The 6388-nt window shown below is 35.6% G+C and overlaps 1 pseudogene; it reads right to left on the reverse strand.

Moving 5' to 3' along the window:
- Positions 1 to 2410: 2410 nt before the first annotated feature.
- On the reverse strand, positions 2411 to 3379 carry LOC130457136 (olfactory receptor 10G3-like; annotated as a pseudogene).
- Between the last annotated feature and the right edge of the window lie 3009 nt (positions 3380 to 6388).

Raw genomic sequence — 6388 nt, forward strand, 5'->3', positions numbered from 1 at the left:
TGAATGGTGTTTTTTTCTCCTGGGTCCCTGCAAGTTGTTCAGGGACATTACACCACCACTAATGGAGAAGTCCGTTACGTTCGATGATACCACAGTGTGTTTGTCTCTGTGTACAATGTTCTCCTGGTTCTGCTCCTCTCGCTCTGCATCACTTCCTGGAGGTTGTTCCAGTCTCCATGGAACTTCTCCACTTTATTATTCCTTTTAGCACAATAGTACTCCATCACCAACATATACCACAGTTTGTTCAGCCATTCCCCAATTGATGGGCATCCCCTCATTTTCCAGTTTTGGGCCACCACAAAGAGCGCAGCTATGAATATTTTTGTACAAGTCTTTGTGTCCATTATCTCTTTGGGGTACAGACCCAGCAGTGCTATGGCTGGGTCAAAGGGTAGATATTCTTTTGTCGCCCTTTGGGCATAATTCCAAATTGCCCTCCAGAATGGTTGGATCAGTTCACAGCTCCACCAGCAATGAATTAATGTCCCTACTTTGCCACATCCCCTCCAGCATTCATTACTTTCCTTTGCTGTTATGTTAGCCAATCTGCTAGGTGTGAGGTGATACCTCAGAGTTGTTTTGATTTGCATTAAAGGATGAACTTTCTAAAGGTATCTGGGCAATAAATGTGAAAAAGTTATTCTTATGAAAAAAAAAAAAGCTGAGGCTCAAAGATATGAAGTGATTTGCCCAAGCTTACATAACCAGCTCATGGAAGAATTCTAACTTTGGTTCTAAATCCTGGTCATTTTCTACTGCATAGATATAAAATTTGAGGGTGAAAATAAATACAGCTAAACAGTGAACAAGAAAATGGATAATTTGATAGAGTAAGCAAAGAAGAAAAGATCACATGTCAAGGTATATTTCACTACCTTTTGCACTAAACTTGCTCTAATCTCTAAAATTATTCAGTACTTTGAGTAGTATTACCATTAGAAACTAATTCTATTTCTCTTAGAGTTTTAAAAAAATTGACTGTTCAGAGGCATATGGTTGTTTCAGTCCTTTTCAAAACTTCTCCATTTTTTTCTCCTATAACCTTATCTTTTCTTCCCTAATCATCTCTTCCTTCTTTCCCTATGTGAGGCAGAAGCAAAAAAAAAAATACTGTAGTCAGGTTGGGGCATATCCATACTGAAGCATGCACCACCATGACTGTTCCCCACCCCTCTTATCAGAAGAGTATGATTAGATTGCCAAAATATTGTCATATGTATAAGTTAGTTAAGTAGCAATAGAGACAGATACTTGATGGAGAGCTTGGCTGCTCACAAAATGTTAAACGTGTCTATAAAATCTTAAACTATCTAGAGGAAAGCTTCAAGTATATTAGGCAGATTGTCTACGGAGGATTTATGGGAGGTTATATATAGACAAAAATTTCAGAAGATAAGACTTGGATGGATTAACTAATGCATGAGATAGTAGAACCATGAAAGTATTTTTACAGGATAGAGTTCTATTGAACAGAAGTTTTCAGCTTCTAACTTCTCTGCTAGTGTTACATGAAATTTAAAACTAAGAGCAAGGTTTATACATTGTCTACTTTTGCAGCTGGTCTGTTCACCTAGAGAATAGAGTGCATTAGTAAGAGTCATCTTTAAAAATGGTTACTCACAGAATGGCTTTTCATAGATCATTACATTTTGAACAACATTTAAACCAAAAATACAACAAGGGTTTTTAAATAAAAAACATATTATTTCATCATACTGAAAAAGAAATTGTTGCATGATTGTTAAACTGGTTATGAAGTTCATTGATCAAACACTATATTTTAATGTCTTTTATTGCCTATTATTATTTAATACTTTTAAGTGCAAAAACATTTATTTGAACTCTTTTATCTGCAGGATATTTTTTCAATATTCTATATTCTATGTTACAGACTGTGATTTTGTAATTATAAGATGCACTATTATAGCAGAAGGGCTCCCTGGTTACATAGATATTGCATGAGCATCATTCTGCCCAACTTATAAAGTAGGCTTAAAGACTCAGTTTCTTAACATAGACGTTTAACAGTAACTTAGCCCCTATAAGATGATAGCTCTGATAGTTCCCCAATTCTCCCCCCCTGCAAAAAAAGAACCAACTTCAGATGACTGAAAGTGAATGCCTAGCCAGCTGGAAATGTCAGAAGTTTCATTATTAAAACTCTTTCATCTTGTTCCATGGAAATAAGCATCTTAATATTATTTAATACTTTTGAGCAATGTGAAAACTTAACAGAAGGAGAAGCAATTTTGCTTAAAGGTGAAAATGATTATTTCATTTCTTTTAGGCTCAAATTTGTGGTCCATAGGTTTCTAAATCTGTATTGATATGCTTGTCTTCAATAAATACACTTATTCTTACTACTCAAAATCTTTGAAATATAAATGAGTCTCAAGGAAAGAATCATTTAATTCTTCCCCATAACACTTTGGTCACCTACCATTTGCTTTAGGGCTAACTTTACCTCTTGTTTCTCAGAGAGATTAAGGAAAGGAGTAATGGATGTGGGAAAAAGGGCAGCTAATCCATCAAGGGGGAATATTGACTTCTGGTCTCAATAGATAAAGGCAGCATGCACATAGTAAATTGTAATTGCAGTCACATAGACTCCACAGGTGGCAAATGCACAAATCAGTCCTGCAGATTCTTAAAATGGCTCTGACTATATGTATATAGGAGAGCAGGATTAGTGAGAAGTAACTGCCAACTATCACTCCAATGACCAGAAAAGCCACCAGTTCATTAATGGTTGTATGGGTACAAGTCAGCCTTAGCACTGCAAGGATATCACAGAAAAAATAATCTACCTGGCTGGGACCACAGTTTGGTAAGTGGATAGCTGGTTCTGTCCATGGTGCTACCCATCTTCAAAGTTATTAATGCAGGGGTCTGCATATGGCCAGGTATCTATCACAGGCCTTCAGAGTGCAAAGGAAGCACTGAGTACTTTTCAGGAAGTGGAAGAAATAGAGCTGAGCTACACAGCTACTAAATAGGATAGACAATGTCAATATTGAAGTGCATTATGAGATGTAGAACAATGATGGAGGAGGTCCCCAATGTCAATGATGGACAGAATACTAAGGAAGATATACATAGGGTGGGCATGGAACTGGGGATCACTATAGACTATGAGGAAGATGAATGGACTGGCCATTTGTGTCAGAATGTAGATGACAAGGAAGAATAAAAAGAGGAATATTTTTAGTTTGGGTGGATAAGGAATCCTTGTTAGAATAAACTCTGCCAATGGAGTGCTATTTGTTTTCTCTAACCTCTGGAGGGGTCTCAACTGGAGAATGACCAAGACATATGGTAAAGATGGAAATGAAGAGGAATCATAGAAAGCTGGCAATAGATTGCAGTATTTAATCATTGTTTTAGAGGTGAAGAGGACCTAGAGAAAGAGGTTATAATATAAGAATGGGAACTTTAAGGGGGAATTTTGTGTCTTCTCTTAGGCAGTGAGATAATAAGCAGGAAGAAAACCATATTCTTTAGGGTGTATTTTCAGAACTACTTTGTCTAAGATAGGGCTTTTCTTTACTCCAATTCAATACTTAAAGTATTTGATTTTGTCAGTATGGATACTTGCTCCGTTCATGCACATTACATAACCTCTCCGTTCCTCAGGAGATGTTCAGTGTGAGTTTCTGTAGCTGAAAACATTCCTCACCTGGTGCTGATGACAGGCTTCTCTATATTTAATAAGGTTGGCTCTGTAGATGACAGATAAGCATTCTGTAACTGCAATTGAGACCCAAGACCCTTACTCTTTGGTTCATTATGGCACAAATGATTGGTTGATAAAACTAAAATGCCAATTTATTTGTTTTCAGTGAGGCATATGCTTTTTTGGTGGCCTGTATATATATACACGCACACACATACAGTGGAAATGTCAGTGATCTTGGGATTTGAAAATCCAAGGTTCAAATTTTAGTTTCAATCCTTATTAGCTATGTGACTCTGGGCAACTTATCTTAAACATTCTTTGTCTCAGTTTTATTATCTGTAAAGTAGGGAAACAATATTTGCATTTAGTGATTCTCAAGGTTATTATAAGGAAAATGCTAAATAAAAGATTATATAAAACAGCTAGTGCTTACTCAATGCCTGACACATTTATTAGGTATTTTAAAATGTTCATTGATTAATGTTACAGACTATATAAATGTAAGTTGATGCTATTTTTCCTCCAAAAATCCTACCCCCAACATCCTACCTTGTGAAGGAGATTCTGACTGCACATAGAGAACTTAAATTATGTCAAACTCTATCATACTAGGAAGACTTTGTGTATAATTCTGAATGATTGAATCTGTTATTCAAACCCTGAATGGGCTAAATTGGAGAGAATGGTTGTTTGGCATGTCAAACCACTGAAAAAAAATATCCCTCAGTGCTGTGTGATCTCCTTTTTGCTTCCATAGTAATGGTGATATAGTGGTGACCAAGAGAGGCAGAAGATATTTATATTGTCTATAAATATTAATATAATTTTGACATTTTATTTGTGAGAGCTTTGTGAAGTGACAAAATTATGTTCAAGACATTATTCATTGACAAACTATGAATATAAAAATTGCTGTTCCCATGATAAATGAAAATAGCAATGAGTAAGGGGCAACTAGGTGGTACAGTGATTAGAATGCTAGGCCTGAAGTCAGGAAGACTCATCTTTCTGAGTTAAAATCTGGCTTTAGACACTAGCCATGTGACTCCGGGCAGATAATTTAACTCTTGTTTTCCTTAGTCCCTCATCTATAAAATATACCGAGGAAGGACATGGAGAACCATTCCATTATCTTTACCAAGAAAACTCTAAATGGGATCATGAAGAGTAGGACATGACTGAAATGAGAAGAACAAAAAAGGAGAATAAATTAAGGGGTGGCTCAGAGATTGGAGATATAAAGAAAACACTTGATTTGTATCCCAGAATGCATGAACAAAATTTGCTTCATTGGATAATCTTGTGTTTATGGTGAATATAAGCAAAAATAATACCTAATAAAATATTGATAATAGCTAACATTATATAATACTTTAAGATTTACAAAGTGATTTGCAAATGTCATCTCATGTTTTCCTTACAATCAGCCTGAGAGGGAGATACTATTATTATCTTCATTTTCCAGATGAGGAAACTGAGCCAGAATTTGCCCAGTATCACACAGCTATCTAGTTAATGTCGGAGGCTGTATTTGAATTTAGCTCTTCCTGACTCAAAGTCTAGCACTCTACCACCTATTTCTAACTTAAATACCCATATCTGTTGTGGAGGATGGAGCAATAGAGCTTGAATTGAATTGAAGAACTCAGTATGACTTTTCCAATTAAAGAAAAATAAAATTTGATACTCAGTAATTTCAATGTGCAGGTAGTCCTAAGGGATAAAGGCAAACCGTGTACTGGAAAATATGGTTCTAGTTTGACAAATGAAAAAGGACAAATGTTTATAGAATAATCAGTAGGCTCATGCTTTACTATTTTGAATATTTTCTTTTATAAGAGAGTCAGAAATACTAGACTTGGTGAGCACTAAATAATTTTACAAATAAATTAAAGTACATTTTATTCTAGTTGACAGAAAGCTACAAGTTACAGTTATAGGAGATATAATTTTTAGGAAGTCAAATCATTAGCTTATTAACTCAAAGGTCAAAATCAATTTCAAATGAGAAGAAATAATACTGATGAAAAGAAGGCACTAGAAATAATTGCAGCAAACATTTGTGCTCCTTGCCAAGTAGAGAGACATGGAAGCCAGGGACAACATTGGTATCTAATACAAATGTTCATGTAAAATGCTATGGAGAAGGATGATGGAAGATTACAAACAGCCTTATGAAACAGCCAACAGCAGTGAAAGCAGAAATAAATCTCTAGGAATATTGGGATATGATTCAGTTGAACCATATCATCTCAATAATAATAATAATAATAATAATAATTTTTTTAGTACCTACTATGTTCTTGGCAGTATGCTGAGTGCTTTACAAATGTTGTCTCAGTTGATCTTCACAAAAATCCTGGGAGGTACCTACTCTTATTATCCCTGTTTATACAGATGAGAAAAGTGAGGCAAATAGGAATTGAATGACTTGCTCAGTATCTGAGGCTGGATTTGAACTGAGACCTTTCTGACTTTTGACTCAGGTCCAGCAATCCATTTACTGAGTACTTAGCTACCCCAATATTCTCTTGAAGCTGGCAGCAGGAAAAGTAGATGGAAAATTGAACAGATTTGGTCACATTTCCATCATGATCTTTTATCATCAGTCGCAGTGGAACCACATTGACTCATATCACCAAAAAAGTAGAAGTGACATCCTAGTTTTTATGATTGGGAAGTAGATCTGGACCAGATTAAGTACACATA

This window comes from Monodelphis domestica, chromosome 1 (genome assembly GCF_027887165.1).
Source record: "Monodelphis domestica isolate mMonDom1 chromosome 1, mMonDom1.pri, whole genome shotgun sequence".
NCBI lineage: Eukaryota > Metazoa > Chordata > Mammalia > Didelphimorphia > Didelphidae > Monodelphis > Monodelphis domestica.